Here is a 14,554-nt window from a genome sequence, read left to right on the forward strand (position 1 = left end):
CCTCGTCGCGATCATGCCGACGATGTCTCCTGGCATCCCTAGCTAGATGATCCCTTTCGTCCTCGCTGTTATACCATCGGCGTTGGTCATATTGACTCACATACTTGTTGGAGGTGATCAGAGAGAGGTCGCTGATATCTTACGTTCCTCACTTCTCCCTCTGTGATGTAGCGCTTGCCATCGTGTCGGAGCTGATCGCGTGGAACGGCTTCCTCTGTGTCCTTGCTGTGAGAGCAGCTGCCCTCGTCTTCGCCCTTACCAGAGTGGTGCCCAGGTCCTACCATGTTGATATTGCACGAGAATCCTGGCTAGCACCCTCCATGGTAAGTGTACTCCACCATGTTAACGGCGGGGAAGGGGTGTGTGTCAACCTTCATGGCGTACTGGCTGAAAATTAGACGCCCTTGTTCTATCGCCATTTGGACCTGCTGACGCCACACCCTGCAGTCGTTGGTGGCGTGGGTGAACGTGTTATGCCACTTGCGTATGGCTTCCCGTTCAGCTCTCGCGCCGTGGGGATCTTGTGGCCTTCGGGTACCTTTAGCTGTTTCTCCTTAAGCAAGAGGTCGAAAATTTGCTCAGCCTTGGTGACGTCGAAGTCAAACCCTCTTGGAGGACCTTGTGGCTTAACCCACTTGCAGGACACGGGGCTTGCCCCCCGAGTCCATTCAGCTACTGCTACCTCTTGATCTCCCGCGAGCCTTCATCCTCATCTCGCCTCAACCAGGACCACCGCACGCTTGAATTTATCCCGGTATACATCTGGGTGGCGCTGTTCGTATAATGACGTTTCTGCACCATGTGCGCCAGTGAAGGGTAGTCTGCTTGGGAGGCCACGTCCTTGATCGGTGATGCGAGACCCACCACCGCCAACTCGACTGCTTCTTTTTCAGTCACACGAGCCGAATAGCATCGGTTCCTAACATTTCTGAAGCGCTGGATGTATTCTGACACTTCTGACGTACTTGTGCTAGATCGGCAATGCCAGTCTCGGAAGCCTCTGAGTGATACTGCATGTGGAACTGCTCCTCCAACTGCTTCCAAGTCAGGATTGAGTCTGGTGGCAGCGATGCGTACCACCCGAAAGCCGATCCTGTGAGGGACTGTGCGAAGAACCTCAAACGCAGCTCATCTGATGCTGAGATCGTGCCCAGCTGTGCCAAATATCGGCTCACATGCTCGATTGAGCTGGAACCATCCGATCCACTAAATTTGGAGAATTCAGGGAGCCGATATTTGGGTGGTAGTGGGATCAACTCGTACTCGTTGGGGTACGGCTTGGAATAGCCGATTGCCCTCCTCTTCGGCACCATGCCGAACTGGTCTCTCAAGATTGTACTGATCTGATCCGCGGTGCTGGCTGCAGGAGTCGAACTCTGAAGATTTGCCGGAGTGGCATACTTAGCCAGCCATGCTTGCTTCTCAAGCTCTGAGCCAACTGCAGGAGTTGGGCTCTGGAGGTTTATCGGGGTGGCGTACTTGGCTAGCCACGTCTGCTTCTCAAGATCTGTCCCCGAAGTTCCTCCTGTTGTTCCGTAAGTCCCCGCCGTTGCGTCCGGTTTGTGAGGGGCCGCATCGCAGTCTGGCACGTATGTGCACGTGTATCCGTGAGGGATCTCCTTAGGCGCCTCATGCAAGAACTGATAGTCACTAGGGTCACCACCGATCTTGTAGACGACGTATGCCGGTGAATTCGGCACTTCTGGTGCTGCCAACACGAATGGCAGCGGTGGACGGGACTGGAGTGGCATCTCTCCTTGGTGAGTCCCTAGAGCTGGTCCTGACGGAGAGTACCGATGCTTCATGATTTCCTGGATCACGCGAAGAGCGACACGCTCCAAAGTGTTCACCGAGGCTCTCGAATGGCGGTGCAGCGAATGAGCTACCATGAAGTTAATCTCCCGACGCGAGACCTGGTGCGTTCTTCCGACGGGGCGGACAGGTCCACTCCATCGAGCGCGCCTTCAGGTGAGAACCCTTTCCACCCGATGCCATGTGAGCGGGTTCTGTGAAAAGAGCCGATGAGGTCGGCTTCGAGGATCGCTTTGACCTCGTCATACTTCTTCTTGAGCTCCTCGGTCAGATCCTCGTACGTGACTGGAGTGCCTTCCGCCATCTCGGATGTAGATGGCGATAAGGTTGATGTCGAAGATTGTCCCACCGGGCGTGCCAGAATGTGTTGCGGTCAGAAACCCACCGGCGAGCAGCGACGGGCAACACGGTAGAGCCGGGAGGCTCCCAGGGCTGCGGCTGGCCCTGGCCCCTCCGAGCGACGGCCCGCAAAGACTCCAGCACGCACGTCCGATGCTGATGCAAGGGCGTGCCACCTGACCTATACCTGGTCAGGAAGGTGTTGGATGTGCCTCGCTTAGTTTCCTGCATGGCATACACGTAAACATTAAATACGAGCCTCGATCGACTCTCAGGTTGTCCTGTGAATCGGCTCAAGGAGCCGATCCACCCATGATCTGTACGAGATGTACGATCAGATGGTGGTCCTTCTTGATCAAGATAAAGCTAAAACAACCTACTACGATTTAGGGTTTTCACCATATAATCGGAACATCCTACTCGTGATTGAGCCTGGCGGCCACGCACGGTGATCGTAAACCGACCCTAGACAAGGCCTAAAAACCAACACGAAGTTGATCCCCGAACATCCTGTCTAGGGCTAGCAAACTACACCCTACGCGCCACCTGGATCCTTCAACCCGTTTGTAAGGCCTAACTATGCAGATATTAAACTAATCCTTGAAGAACAAGGAGCAATCATAACGGATCGGATCTACTAAATAATGATCAAGCGGGTGCCGCCCTTACACCCAAGATAGGTGTAAGGGCGGCTAGACATCTAAGGGTTGCACGACGACGAGCATATGATACGATGAACAATGCTAACCCTAAAACATCTATGATAACTACGTTGCTCGCCATCAACAAGGCTTCAGCACGAGCAACGCATGAACAGCGAATAAACGTGTACTGCCTAGATCGCAAGATGCGATCTAGGCAGCATGATGCTTACCTGGAAGAAACCCTCGAGACAAGGGAGTTGGCGATGCGCCTAGATTGGTTTGTGGTGAACGTGATTGTTGTTTATTTCATAAACCCTAGATACATATTTATAGTCCGTAGACTTTCTAACGTGGGAATAATCCCAACCGGGCACGAGCCAAACTCTATCTAAACGACACGTATCCTACTATGTTACAGATACAAGGGCAAACTAGCCCAAATTTTGTATACAAGGCCGATTCATGTATTTCTTCTATGTATATTCTTCAAGCCCATCTGTAATCGCGGCCCACCTCTTATCCGGTCAAATTATGGTGATAACAGCAACCAAACCTTGGCCACCACCATCATCGTTGCCTCTCAAGCCTCCACCCAGAACACCCGCAGCTCCGGTTGACCACCTGCCAACCAAGATGCCCTGTGTGTCGAGGCCACCGGAGGGCGGGAAGGGGATCACCAACTTCAAGACAACACCCTCAAGTGGGGGGCATGACGAAGAATCGACACCGTCTTCTGATTCCGCGGGATCTAGGCTTTCACCCGAAGACGTGAACCTGAAGCAGCGAAGGTCGTAGAGCTCCACGACCGCCCCCCAAGAAGGTCGGCGACATCCGCAGACGCCGCGCGGTTAGGCTTTCACGTGGAGCAAACGAGCCACCACACCCTCACGCGGCCGGACAGCGAGACGAAGACTGAAAACGCTGCCAGCCCGCACTCCGAAGACACACCTCATGTGCAGAAGCAGCAACCACCACCGCACACAAGCCACCACCACCACAAACCATACCAAGGAGCTCTGCGAGCTCCGTTACCACCACCAGCACTGCGCGGGGTTGAAGAGCCGAGCCGCACCATTACTGACGACCAAGATCATCGAGAAGAGCACCGCGGGCGCCACCAACTGCCACATAGAGGGGGCTTCGACGGACGTCAACATAGGGGTCCAAGGCCGAGCCGTCGGCTGCAGCAGCGCTAGCTCCCCGGTCCAGCCGCCATGCCGCCCACGCAGCCTCAACGGCCGCCAAGCCACCCATAGCACACACCGGGCCGCCGCCCCGCAAAGCACCCCGCAACCACGCACTTGGACCCATGCGCGCGCCGCCACACCCTGCCCCGCTGCACCACCGGGACATCACGCCGCGCGCCTCGGCCATCACAACACCACACGCCGGCGCCCCTACCATCCCCGGACCACGCGCATCGCCGCCCTGCCGCCCACACGGCCCGAGCGCCGCCGCATCCGCCGGGCCGCCGCCATGGCCCGTCTCACCATCAAATCGGGGCGCACCTGCCCCGGATCCGCCACCCCACGGTCCTGGAGCCGCCGCTCCGGCGTCCTAGCTCTGGCGCGCCCATGTCTGGCGCCGGCCCCCGCCTCCGGTCGACGAAACTGCCCCGCGCAGCCTGCCACTGGAGCGGGGAATGGAGATCCCGCCGCCGCCCACGACGCGCTGGGTTTGCCCGGCGACGCTTGCCGGCGGCGGCAGAGGGGGAGGAGGGTGGAGGTGGAGCTGCTCCCGGCGGCTAGGGTTGGCACCCAGGTCGCCCGCAGAGAGCGACCGAGGCGCCTCTGTCCAAGACCAGCAGCTTCGGACTAGATTTCTCCTATAAATGTTCAAAGACTACCCTCTCAACCAGGGGGTCTGAAAGGGGCAAACGAATCTGGGTCGTCCAATCAGGTTGCAACAGTAACTCTCAAGTCCCACTTTTCACCACAGCCGTCGGATACGATAATTGTTTTCTCACTTTATGATCTTCCGAACAAGTCAATGACGTATGGGACCAGCTACCCGTGGGGGCTGCCGGTCGGAGGCAGCCACGCTCGCTCGTCCGCGTCTGTCCGCCAGAGGTGAGAGAATCTAGATCGATGGAGCTCCCCAATCGTGGCCTCGCTCCTCGCTCCCCAATCCCCGTCCCTCTTTTCCCCAAACCGCCAGAGGTGAGAGAATCTCCTGCAGTGAGCTCCGATGGAGGCGGCGACCAGCGGGTGGAGGTGAGGCGGGAGCGGCCGGAGACGGGATCGCGCGGGGCGGATCCACGGCGGCGACTGGAGGCTCCGGACACGGGCCGGCGCGGGGTGGATCTGCTCCGGCGACGACCGGAGGCGACGTGCTCGCGCGGGGCGGATCCGCCACACTTTGGCTCACGCGACTCGGCGGTCGCGTGGCAGCCGGGCACGCTCGTTCGTGGTCACCATGCTTCCCCAATCCCCATCCTCTCTTCCCTGCCCAATCCCGTCCTCCTCTCCTCTCCCTAATCAGCCGCCTCCTCCCCTGCTGTTCCTCCAATCCCAGACCAACGCCTCTCTCTCCCTTTGGCGGGCTCGGCGCAGCCGGCGGGTGATGCGGGGCAGCTCAGCGCGGCGGCTCGGTGCGGCGGTGGTGGCTGACGCGCTCCGCCGCTGCTGCATCTCCTTAGGCACGGACGGATATCTTGATGCGCCAGCTCGCAACAAGTTGCCCTTGAGGTAAGGTTTCTTTTCAGATCTTTGCAACTCCGAGTTTTAGGATTCATATTTTTGGGAACTGATTTGCAACCGCAGTTAGCCACTAGGTGATCTATTCCCCTGAATAATTTTCGTTTTTTCTTGATTTGGTAGAAAGCATGCTCATCCCGATTCTTTCAGAAGCTTTTCTTGTTGGATTTCAGTTGATGAAAAGCATACGGTTCTCATGAGTACCTGCATACAGACACACGAGCATGCTTGTTTTTATCGAGTCTAAAAGAAATAGTAGGGTTAGAAGTAGTGTTCTTGTCTAATATGCTGCTAATTGCCTTCAGAAGTAGTATGGACAGGTTGAGGAATGGTGTTGATTTGATGATTTCTGCGTGGGCTCGTTCGTGAAGGATGCCAATGTTGAAAAGTAATGTTCCCGTCATCTATGGAAGTCTTCAAAATCTATAATGGGAGATTATTACTCAATATTTAATTTGTTATTCTAATATCCAGGTGCTAATGCGGATATACATTTCATTCCAAAAACTCGGGGGCTGATTCAATTCCAAACATGCGGTCAATTATTTCGCTTCGGATGCCTATACTCGTTTAATTCTCCTTCCCACATGTAAATTTCCTTAGATCGCTTGTGTCATGAAAACTGCGTTCAAGAAATGGTTCTCAGCATAGCTTCTTCAAATGTTTTATAGGCAATGGTGGCTCATGGAGATCCGGGTGCTAAACTTGCGAGTTGAGGAAGTACCTTTACTACGAGGTGAGACTAAAACAACAACATATATAAATTTGGGCAGCAAGAAAATGATCATTCCTTTTAAACATCCCTTTCTTGTTAATATGCCTAAAATGTAACCAAGCTTTTAGTATTGTTGGTAATCATATTTTTTGAAGGTATTGTTGTAAAATAAAGCACACAGGAGGCTGATTACCTCACAGTTTTTCTTTTTGGCCAGTAGCATTATGATGCTTAGATCTGATACTTCTCTGGCACATTAAATTTCTGTTTTCTCTCCATGGACTCGTAAAAACTGCTCACAGATTCTTTCTTTGGCCAGTGCATTCTACATTATTATTTTTACTTCCCTTTTGCAGGGAAACAACGAAGACCGTTCAGCCTCATTCTACACTTCAATTGCAAAGGTATAATTCATTTTGGTTTATAAAAAAAATACTTGCTTTGTACACACCCTATGCAGTATAAAATGATTGTTAGCTGCCCTTTTTTATTAATTGTAGTCTGTCTACAAGTGGACTGTAAAGCAACAGACAAAGCATATTGGCCTTAAGTAGGTTTATCTAAACATACAATATATGATGGTTATTTCTGCTACTGCAGGTTTTGTAATGTATGTGTCTATGACATATTGACCTTCTAAGGAGTTGCTTTCTCGGATTTGCTCGCTGCTCTATGAATCTATTATTTTAAGAAATGATGCCGGCCGCTCCTCCCCTCCGTCGTCCCTCTTCACCTGCTGGGTCCTCGCGGCTGGACGTCGTGGCCGTACCGGTGGAGCCGTCCAGCCGGCGTCGCCGGCGCCGTGATGTTGACCACTGCAGGTATGAGCTGTGCTCCAACCCCCATCCCCCAATCATCTTCTTCCCAATCTCAAAAATTGGATTTTTCTTCAGCAGCCTGAGAAGAGAGGCCGGATGCACTGGTGATGGTCGCCACTCTCCGGCTGCAGGCGAGGCGACATGTCGCTGCACTCCACCTCCCCAACGAGCTGCTGCCCGTGAGGTCCCTCTCCTCCCAAGTTAGTTTTGCTGAAAAATGTTTCTTTTCATTCCTGTTGAGTGTGTAGCAAGTATAGAGAAAAAATGCATGTATGGATGGGAATCAGTGTGTGCATAGGCAGTGGGTGCACATGAAATTGATGTGCTCATTTTGTTTGATTTCATTGCTGCTTATGTGTATAGACAGTGCTGAAAACTTGTAGAATTTCAGGTTCAAATCATGTCGGGGGAGGAGGAGCCCAAGGGCGCGAGGTGTGGTTACCGGGAGACCGCCTCGTGTGGTGTTCCGGTGTTTGTGGTGCCCTCCGGTGGTGATGTCCACCGGAGCTCCTGACGGCAACGGTGATGCCATGAACGGGCTGCTCGCTGGTTGAACCGCTGCCACGACAAGGAGGATCAAGCTCATCTCCTGAAGTCAGGTCTGCGTCTTGCTGGTCTTGTATGGTATTTTTCTCTGGCTGGCTCAAGTGCACGCATATATGCATGTAGACCAGAAAAAGTTAATTGGAGATTCCTGAACAGTTGTGCCTGTAGAGCCATGTATAGCTGCTGCTTGTTCTTCCTATAAATGTCCCAGTTGTGATGATTTAGTTATTCAAGCTGGAGATTCCCAGTGGCCATTTCTTCATGTTCATACTTTTATAGATTGTTTTTTGGCGACCAATATAGAATTACTAATTCAAAATTAGAGAACCATTTAATTTTTAGTGGTCAAGAATTACGTAAATAAAATAGCATTTCTAAATGTAGATTTTCCAGTCCTTTTATTACTTGCTTCTTGTCAAGATCCATTTGGTTCTGTAGTGTGATTAATTTTATCAGGACTTGTGGGCAGGAACACAAGGAGGATCAGTGGATCACTCCTCCTTCGTATATGTTCTATTTAATGTACAAGCATCCAAAATATATTACCCTGCCATGACCAGTACTCTCTCCTTGTTTCGATTAACTGCATTTTAGGCCGCAGCAGCTGGTGGATGGCGAAGGCCGCAACAGCTCGACTCCTCCTCTTTTCTCTCCCGCCAAGAAGAAGCACCAGACAGCTGGGGAGGTTCTAGACCTTCATGCAGGTACTGATCTCCTAAGCAATTTCCTCTGCTTAAATACCTTGGGAGTTAGACAGGGTTAAGTAAATTTTGTATTGGGTCGTTGATGCAGGTAAATGCTTTTTTGGTTCATTGGTGCGTTGAATGGGTGCTAAACATTTTCTTTTGGATTGTTTGTGTAGGTAAATTGGTGTCAATTAGCAGCAATGGACTAGGACATCAGCTGTGTGCGCTCGAGTACCAGGAAGCAAGCCAATAGTGAGTTGGCATTGCAATAGCTATTGCCTAAAATTCGTTGCTCCTCCTGAAATGTACAATAAAACAATGATTTTATTGTTTTCTTATTTTTGATTGTGATGCTGTAACTAGGTGTCTGCTCCAAGGTTGCCAGTTGTGATTCTGGTCACTTTTCAAGCAGAGAAGCATGATGAAAATAGGTAAGAACCACTTTTAGGTCTCCCTTTATGATTTAAAATGGCATCGGATCATTTCACTTTTCCAAGTCTTCAGAACATCCACACCAATGTATACATGTATATTTGTTCAGCCACTACAAAGATAATTTTCCTCTCAAATTGGGAAGTTCTTTTCTCTGAAATATTTCAGAATAGTGCCTTTGGAGATTCAGGTGAAGTTATAGTTGCAATAGGAAAAGGGAGATGGGCCAATAGCTTTCACTCACTGTCCTCACTAAAGATCTGTTCACTAGGTTAAAAACGTAAGATGCACTCAGATGTATATGTGCCCTTCTGGGTGCGGATTTTGCTATTATCATCTTTCTATGCAAATAACTTTCACTCACTTTCTTTACTTAAGAACTGTTACCTGTGTTAAACACTTGAGATACACTTAATATCTGTGTCTCTTTCTTAGTGCAGATTTTGTTATGATGGTCTTACTACGCCGAGATGCTTGCTCAGAGCTCATGGATCACGCACGAAGAAATGAGGAGGTAAGAATGGGAATGCCAGGAAAGCAACATTTTATTTTACCTTTGCATTCCCATGTATAATGAGAATTTTTGTGTGTGTCTTTCTCTCTCAAGATAAATTAGCTTCTGCTAAAAGTATTGCATGGCGTCATGCCCTCGTGGGCACCCTTCATCTTCTTTCATCTGGTTTCGTCAACCCATAAAATATTAGCACCCGGACTGATGCTTACATTCCCATACTAATATGCTATCCTGCAATTGTATATGGGTCAACCTTCTTTCCTCTATTTTTCTGGGCCATTTGCTTACAATCAGGTTACTACCTTTCTTTGCAGGATTCTGTTGCCCAAATGTGGTCCGAGTGGGGTGTTATGATGGGATGATGCTCTTACAGTATTTTGGGCCATTGACATACAACCAGGTTACTACCGTTCCTTGACAAGATGAACATATGAAAGTCTGTTATATTTTATTCCGTTACTATTATGATGATTCGTTTGTAGTTGTACTACTTCTCAGTTTGCCTTTAACATGAAAACACTGACTGGTTGCAGTTAACAGAGCTCTCCTAAAAATTCTACCAGCATTTCTTTTGTCATTTCAATGATTGTCGTACTACTATTTTCAGTCTGCTTCAATCTATATGCATAGTCAGTCGATTCTGTTTTTTACATTTGTGCCTGAAAAATATGGTGTAAATCATCCTCTTGAAATTCTCTGGGAGATATTGAAGCCCTAAAGGTGTAAGCTTACACAAATAAAGACGGTAATGACCAGTTACTTAAGTTTGTTGCTTTTGATTCTTTGCCTAATAAACATGCCTGCCAATGTTAAGACAACTCACGTAGCCAGAAGATATTTTGTTTGCTTTCCCCTTCCGTTGCTTCTCTTTATCTATCTCCCCTTACTAGGATCCAGAAGTATTGTTAAAGAAGATCCGAAGCAGACCTTTCTCGAAGCCGAGTCAAGTTTGTATTTGCCTGGCTCGATGGATGAAGAACTATTTGCGGATCTCCCCACGGTTAGATTTCTCTTTGATTCCCCCCAAATTGCTCTAAAATTCCTCAGCTCATTAGTCAAACAATTGAATCTCAGTTCTACATTTTTGCAAGCTATATTGAGGCGTTCCAATTTTTGTACGCTTGGCAGCTTTCGGTGACACCCGTTGTCATATGCAGGCATCGTGTGCTGCAGCAGGCATTGGAGACTGTAGGCATGTCTATGCTCTGAACAACGACACGCTATGACGAGGAGAACGAGATGCTCACTGCTATTCGCATCCATGTTCCTCTGCATCCGAATTCCCCGCCTCACAACAAATCTCTTCTACAGTGACTGGTCTGCATACCCGAATGTATGCACGAATCAGTATTATTACAGAAAATGAATTGAATAGTATCTCCATTTCATCTCAAAAAAATGTAGAATAATACTAAAGAAAGAAATTTCCCATCCATGTAGATGAAGTACCCCAATCAGTTTATAATGTTTAAGACCAATTATTGAACATTTGTTCTTCAACATTTGCTTTTGCTTTTACCATTTATTCTTTAATATTAGTGTCCCTTATGCCTGTGCGCCGGGGCGCACCGGGTCATCTAGTTGAATGAAACGCGCATGGATGTAACTACACCTGGGTGTGTGCATATATTTATTTATTTGTTTACCGCTCCCTGTACCTTGTAAAACATAGTCAAGTTTCTCTTGTTGAGTGTACTTGCTAATTCGTATGCTAATATTGAACATCAGCGGTGATTTTGTGCTGCCACCACTGGTCAACCGTGCTGACGAGGTTAAGGAGCTGTACGATAAGCTGGTCACCAATAGTGATCGTCCCGTTGTGATGTACGTATGTGACAGGGCAAAGTGGCGTCGGCAAGACAACTGTTGTGGAAGAGGTGTATGAAAAAGGAAAATGATACAATACCTCCGGGGGATGGCACGCATCGTAGCCTCCGGCTTGTACGAACGACGCGTGTCCCTGTGGTGACGTGTGAACCGATTTACTCATGGTGGGCCCCACCCACGTGCAGCTATCTCTTCCTCATCCCCATTCGATTTCGTTGTCCGCCTTGGAGAGATACAGCGCCGCCGCCGTAGTCCCTGTACGTGGCCACCGCTGCGCACCGGTGATCTTCGTAGCCGCCGCCGTTGTCGCTGCTCTGCCCTCCCTGCGTGTGGCCGCCGCCTTCCCCGACCTCCTCCACCTGCAACCGCCGCGCCCTCGTCGCCGACTCGTCGTCCGCCTCCTCGAAAGGCCGCCTCGCCGAGCATCGCCACTCCTGCGCGCTGCCGTCTCCCCTAGCCTCCTCGTCCTGTAGCCGTGACGCCGCGTCCTCGCCGGCGCTAACGCAGAGGTCCGCCTCCCCTGCGCGTTGGACGGAGCGCCTCCGCTGCTCTCGGTATCCCGCGCCGCCCAACGTCGGCTCCGGCGGATGCGACTGGCGGCAGATCCACCGTCCCCTCTCCTCCGGCGGCTGCAAGCGCGCCCCATGGGCGGCTCCAACTACCCCTCGCCTCCGGCAGCTACGAACGCTGCTCCCAGGGCCTACCTCTGATTGACCCGATGTCGCCCGCCCGGCCGCCCCGCTGCCTACTCCGTGCCTCATCTATATCCTCACGGGAACAACCTCTAGCTTCCGGTCGAGGCCGAGGATGGATGGCGCCATGGCTAGAGGAGAACGTGGAGCAGCCGGCGGAAGGCTTCCGGTCGCCCTCAAGCTGTGCTTCGTGGGGCGTCAGACCTTTCTACCACCGGCGAGGGCGTGTGCTACCACCGGCGAGGGCATGTGCTACCACCGGCACGTGGCCTTGCTACCGGCGGATGCCGGCGTTGCTACCAGTGGAGGTGTGGATTTGCTACGTTAGGTGTCCGACGTTGCTACCGGCGGTCCGAGGTGTTGCTGCCTTAGGTGGACGTAGTTGCTGCAACCTTAGGCAGCGTTCTCCGATGAGGTCTTCGTCATGTTGATTTGTACCGTAGGAATATTTTTTTGCTACAATTTTTATGCTCCAATTACTCCGGCCAAGTCTCCGGTGAGGTCTCATTGTTGTCTCCGAGGATATTTTATTTTTGCTACAATAGCATTTTTTTTTTGCTACGAGGTCTCCGGCGAGGGTCTCCGGCAAGGTCTTTGTCAAAAAAATTCGATGATATTTGGATTTTGCTACATTAGCATTTTTTTGCTACAACAGTATAATTTTCTTGCTACGAGCTCTCCGGCGAGGTCTCCGGCGAGCTCAGCCTTTTTATTTGATTTTCGTGACTGAACAGTTTTTTGCTATAATGTAGCAAAAACGGATTATTTTTTTGCTGCCGGGAGGTGTTCTTTTGCTACATTCAGTAAAAGTAAATCTGGCCGTTCAAGATGGCCGATCCGACGGCTGGCGACCCAGGGGCTGGGGAATCAGGTCCCCCGGGGATCCCCCGGGGGACGCCCAGCAGTTTCCTATGAAAAATTGCAGATCAATAATCATTTTGGTGTCTTGCTCTGGTATAGTTTCCCGCCAGATATGAGTGTTATCGGTATCCGTCAACTAATTGATAATTTTTTTTGGGGAGAATTGGTTATTTACCCAAAACTTCATCATCCTTGGATCATCTACCCAAAGTTTGTTGCACATTTGGTAAAATACCCAGCAAGGACTTGAAAGGAAAATAGGAATTATAGCAGAACCCTAAGGCCTAAGTGGAGCTGGGTACGAGAGCTGGTCACGACTCACGACATGTAAGAGCATCTCCACTCGTCTCCCCGACGAGGCCCCCGAGCGACGTTTTTTCCATCCGGACGGCGTAAATCGGCCCAGTCGCACCCCCGGTTCCTCGTTTTCGTCCGGATTTGGCCCTTCATCCATCCGGCGAGCCCACGCCATCCCCGGTCCCCCGGGGCGCGCTCGGGGACTCCGGACGAAAGATTTTGGCGCGAAACGTCGTGTGGACCCGCGTAGTCGGCGACAGGAAAACCAAATCCTGTCGATTTTCCCTCCAATTTTCTTGCATATCCCCATTCCCTCCAATTTGCTTGCATATCCCCATTCTCTCCCGCCGAATTTGTCCATTCTCCTCCTCGTCTTCCAGTTCCAGTTCCCGGCGGCGTCTTCTCGTCCACCACCGCTCTCCTCCTCGTCTTCTCGTCCACCACAATGCCGCCGAAGGCGACGACGAGGAAGCCGCGGGCGAAGAAGGAGCGGCCGCCGGGCATGACGAACGCAGAGTGGGCGGCGGACGAGAAACGGCGCGAGGTGGAAACAAGCGGCAGAGCGGAGAGGGTGAAAAAAGCCGCCGCCAAGATGTCGGCGGCGACGGCCCAGGACGAACAAGCGAGGAAGATCAGCATGGCCATGAGCGGCGGCGCCATGTTCCCCGGCCAATGGTCGGCGCAAGGTACAAGCAGTTCCCCGTCGTCCTTCTCCCCTTCGATGTACTCGTCGTCGCCGCCTGCCATGTTCCAAGAGGGCGCCTACGTCCAAACGTCCAGGTTCACGCCGTCGCCGCCCGAGCTTGACGTCGGCAGCGGCGGCCAGTTCGAGGGCACCTCGCCGGCCATGCGACGAGGGCCGCTCCCGTTCGGTGCGATGGCGGCGCCGAACGAAGAGGAGATCCACGAGATGATCACCTCCGGCTCCATGGCCGCCGCTGCGAGCCCGGGGTTCTTCATGGCCGTCGCCGTCGCGAGCCCGGGGTTCTTCACGCAAGAGGAGGCGAGGGCGACGGCAGCTGTGGCGGCGCGCAACGAGCATGGGGAGGATGTTGCCGACGGAAGCCAAGCCGTCGAAGAAGAAGACAAAGAAGAAGAAGAGCCAACTCAAGCCGCCGCCAACCTGTCGAAGGGGAAGAAGAAGAGGAAGAATGACTCGCCGCCTGCCGAACCGCGTATCAAATGGACGCCGAAGGAAGAGGAGTGCATCGCCGAAGCTTGGATGGCCGTGTGAGGAAACTGGTCCGTCGGACACCGCCGTGCCGGCCGGGACTGCCGATGAGCCTGTTTCCGTGTAATTTCCCTCCGATCGCCGATCTGTGGCTGATTCTTTTGCTCATTTTGCCGATCAACTGGCCGTACTTGTAGCGCGGGACGATGCTTTGTTTGAATTTAAACTATATCCGCCGAACTTCGGGTGGACGACTGGAAATACGGTACTCCCCACGACTTAATTTCATCCAATCCGGCAGTTGTTTCGTTCGGATTTCGCCGTGGAGAGCGCCAACGAGTGGAGATACTCTAAGGATAGGATCGATCAGATCGAAACCCACCAGTTCAGCATAAGGCGCCTCGAGACAGCGCCGTTCCCGGCGTCTGACCAATCACCTTGGCGCCTAGAGCCGTCCCGATGCCGTCCGAGTGTCCGACCTTCATCAGCATCGTACGATTGTGA

General features: G+C 51.8%; 2 long non-coding RNA genes across 3 annotated transcripts; both read left to right on the plus strand.

Annotated features, from left to right (window-relative positions):
* The first annotated feature begins 8,158 nt into the window (after window positions 1-8,158).
* On the plus strand, window positions 8,159-9,785 carry LOC124676196. Its single transcript, XR_006993549.1, has 5 exons — window positions 8,159-8,274; window positions 8,433-8,508; window positions 8,620-8,687; window positions 9,129-9,202; window positions 9,517-9,785. It is a non-coding gene; the product is annotated as an uncharacterized LOC124676196 (long non-coding RNA).
* Window positions 9,786-10,136: 351 nt separating this feature from the next.
* On the plus strand, window positions 10,137-10,735 carry LOC124676197. Of its 2 annotated transcripts, none has more exons than XR_006993550.1 (2): window positions 10,137-10,202; window positions 10,331-10,735. It is a non-coding gene; the product is annotated as an uncharacterized LOC124676197 (long non-coding RNA). The 2 variants fall into 2 exon arrangements; XR_006993551.1 differs by having other exon boundaries at window positions 10,138-10,202; window positions 10,360-10,735.
* Window positions 10,736-14,554: the final 3,819 nt, after the last annotated feature.

Source organism: Lolium rigidum, chromosome 7 (genome assembly GCF_022539505.1).
Source record: "Lolium rigidum isolate FL_2022 chromosome 7, APGP_CSIRO_Lrig_0.1, whole genome shotgun sequence".
In the NCBI taxonomy this organism is placed as follows: Eukaryota; Viridiplantae; Streptophyta; class Magnoliopsida; order Poales; family Poaceae; genus Lolium; species Lolium rigidum.